Genomic DNA, 3,708 nt, shown 5'->3' on the forward strand with positions numbered 1-3,708 from the left:
ATTACCTTTTTTGCAATAGTAATCCCTTACTTTACTCGTTACTTGAAAAAAGTAATCGGATTATGCGTTACTGCCCATCTCTGGTGCCAATACAGAGGGTGAAACTGATGTGCTGCTCAGAGAGAGTTTATGGTGCCATCCATTCAATCATCCATCTTCCTCTGATCATCGGGGCTTTGGTAGGATTGGAGCCTATGCCAGCTGTCCTTAGCTGAGAAGCTGGGTCCACACTGGTTTCCATTGCAAACTGGTTCCATAAACTATACAGGTACAACGCACAGGTTCCAGATAATTAGTGGGAAGTAAGTCTAACTGTCAATGAAATGAGGTTTATTGTTGTTTAAGTGTTTCATTGAAATGTTCTGATCAGCAGTTCTTGCTTCAGCTCCATTGTAGGTGGAAACAACATCAACATCTGCAGAAGGTTTGGCGTAAGTTAAATGTACTTTAACAAACGTAAAAAATAAAACATGTAAATGTGACTTTTTTACCTGTTCAACTTATGTCTGTCCACTAATTAAGGTGGGCTAATTATTCTTATTGTTGCATATCCGTAAGCTTAAATGGGATTCACGGGACGCTCTGAGCAATTGTTTTCCAGGTCAATACCATAGCTTTCTTTGGGTATCTTCCAGTTACCCAGTACCTGAAATGAATTAAATGGAGCAGGACAAATAACCAGTTATTGTACTGGACCCCCAGTAATTCATTCCTCTCACGCTACTATATGTAATTACTTGTTTTTCGTGATAAAAGTAGGAGGAAACTGCCCTCAGACTTGCACATAAGCAGCTCCACTGTTCTCTCTGTGGCACCACACAAATAGCAAATAGAGTTATAGTGTGAGAATTGCACAGCATGAATTAAGGGCAACATTAAATTGTACCAAATCTGTCATCCCATCTTCCTGGCAGAAGCTCTGCATTTATTTATACATTTAGTGTGATGTATGATTAGAGCTGCAGTTAATAGACCTGCTCTTAGCATCTATTCTCAGCTTTTACTTTGTTTTCCACTTAACTCCACCTTCAGTCAGAACACAGCCGGACAACATCCAGATCCGCTGGACCTGCTTTAACAGTCTTTAATGCGATTGTGGTTTCGCAGCTTCTTTGTAACTGAACGAAGAACAGAGAGGTGTGTTTGTGTTGGTATGCAGCAGATGTGAGCAGAGATGGAAAATACAAAAAAACTTGACAAACCACAGAATGGAAAACTAAACAAGAACACGTGGACACACACACACACACACACTTGGAGTGTGTGTTTTTAGGTGAGAAACACAGTCACTGTGTTGCAGGATAGGTGTCAGCGCCTGTTGGTTTCTCAACTGAAGAAACAAAAACACTTAAAAGCAAAGAGACCAAAGACCACAATAACTAGCAGACCAACAACAAAGCAACCACACCAAAAAATTTTAATTAAATTTAAAAAAAAGCCACAATATAAGAGCAACAGAGCAGTGCCAACCACCACGGCCACTGCAGACCTCTTCCCCTTTCTCTCTTGCACAGATCTAAACTCTGATATATTTGTTTATTCAATGGATGCACAAATAAAACTCAAGCTGAAGTTCATCTGCAGACTGAACAGCCCAGCGTGCTGCTCCTCAACCTGCACGGGAATCAAACCAGCACCTTAACGCCACAAGGACAACTCGGCATCTGAAATGTGCACTTTACATTTCAGCTCCTCATTTAGCTGTCAGCAGGCTGAACGTGTTGCTGTAGGGCACTGCCACAGTAAATACAAGCGTTTACAGCTGTTTGCATAAGATGGACTAAGTGTGTTTGTCTTCAAAGAGAATAAAATTGGAAATGGATGAGAGCACTGTTAACATTCTTGAAGTTTCTGTAAACACCTGACCCTGAAGGCAGCACCATGTCAGCTTCATTTTTTCAAAACTCACTTCGAGAGTCTCGAAACTGGAAAGCTGGAAAAGTGTAGTTGCTGTTTCCTGACTGTTTGCTGTGTTTATGAGGATACTTGTGAGTCCAAGTTGAGGGAAGGCAGTGCAATTATTTCCAGATAAGCCCTTTAATACTTTCAGAAAGCTGCTCATACAATCATCTGTCAATTCACTTTGTATACGACACGAAAAGTGCCTTAATCCTGCATTCTATGTTGTGGCCAGCAGGGGGCGAGTACTCTGAATGCAAAACGAGGTCCCGTTATCAAAAGTTTATGAGAAAATGACCCTGCGTTGGTTTAATTTATGACCTCAGGAAACACTGCCCTGCTGAGTTTATGGTCTCAGTCACTAGTTTTATGTCTTATTTAATGCCACTTAAATTTCTTTTGCTAAATTATGACCTTATTTTGCATAAAAATCATCAGTAACGGTCAGGACAAGCGTTCAGTGTGCTCCGCTTCTCAGTCAGAGCCAATTGAAAAGTGGATCTGAGCAGTATAACAAAAGAAGAGCAGAAGAAGATCCCAGTATCGTGTTTCTCTGCGTTCTAATGCCCGGGAAAACCAACATGTTGACAAGGCGATGCATCAGTGTCTACTTAAAATGATGTTACACTGAGACAGACACTTTGGTATTTAGTTAATGGTTTGAGAAATTCAAATCTCTGTGGCTATGAAAAAATGAAACTAATGTTGGTTATACTTAAATAAACCCAATGTTTCTCTTGCTGTGCTGACACAGAGACACATCGTTATCAAACCTCATTAATGCCTCAGCAATCACTGAAAGAAACTGAACTTTAAATGTCAGAAAACATGCTGCTCTGCTTGGTGAAGCTTGTTTTAGACCGAGTGAAGAAAGCAGAGTTTGACCAAGAAATACATTCATTAGGATTTGAAAAGATTCTTGAGCTGTACCATCTTGTTTTCCGGGGGTCCTGGAATGAAAAGCATTCAAGCTGCTTTTAAAATAAAGAGAACTTTCTTTCTGTGTCTGCAGCCTCAGCGTGACTCATTTTGTTAACCTCCTGGCTTTCAGACAGACTGGATGATGATCCTGCGCTCTCTCACCTATCACCTGTCCTGCAGGCAATCACCTGGCAGTCAGTGCTTGGGGTCAAGCCATAAACCAGCCAGTTATCAGCCGTCATCATCTTCACTGTGGCTACAATAAAGAAATAAACAAAGAAGAAAATGCCTACAGACCAAACCCTGGGCAGCAGCGACTCCATTGCCTGGAACAATAAAGTTTCCTGTAATAGTGCAGTTGTAAAACCAGAAAACCTCCTGAGGTGTTCTACTATTGACCTCTATGAGTCAGGTCAAAGGTCATAGAAAAAAAGAGTGTAAGACATGCTTTAGCGAGACGTCTGCTGGTGATAAATCTTTTTTTCTTCTCACTGTTTGTCTTAAAAAAAGAAGAAATGAAGGAAATGTCATTACATTAATTTCCACCCTTCACAGTGCAAACATCTACAGTGTGTTTGATCTGACCTTTCACAGTGTTTCTTCTTCACATGTGTTTACATTGTTGACTGTATATAATAACTAATGGTCTGGCTAAACAACAGGACCATTAGTGTTTGGCTTTTCTTTTTTTGAAATGTCAGCTTTAGCATGTTGTTTCAATATTTGGGTGAGAAGCTCGCTAAACAAACTGTACAAATGCCTGATAATCAATGCTGAGTAACAAACTACTGGCTATTTGTTGGTCCAGCTGTCAGTCAAAGAATCATCACAATATAACTCAAAGCTTTAATAACATTTACATGAGAGCATTATATTAAAATGACGCTG

Source organism: Pundamilia nyererei, unplaced genomic scaffold, assembly GCF_000239375.1.
Source record: "Pundamilia nyererei isolate P.nyererei 1_Seehausen unplaced genomic scaffold, PunNye1.0 scaffold00019, whole genome shotgun sequence".
Taxonomy (NCBI): Eukaryota; Metazoa; Chordata; class Actinopteri; order Cichliformes; family Cichlidae; genus Pundamilia; species Pundamilia nyererei.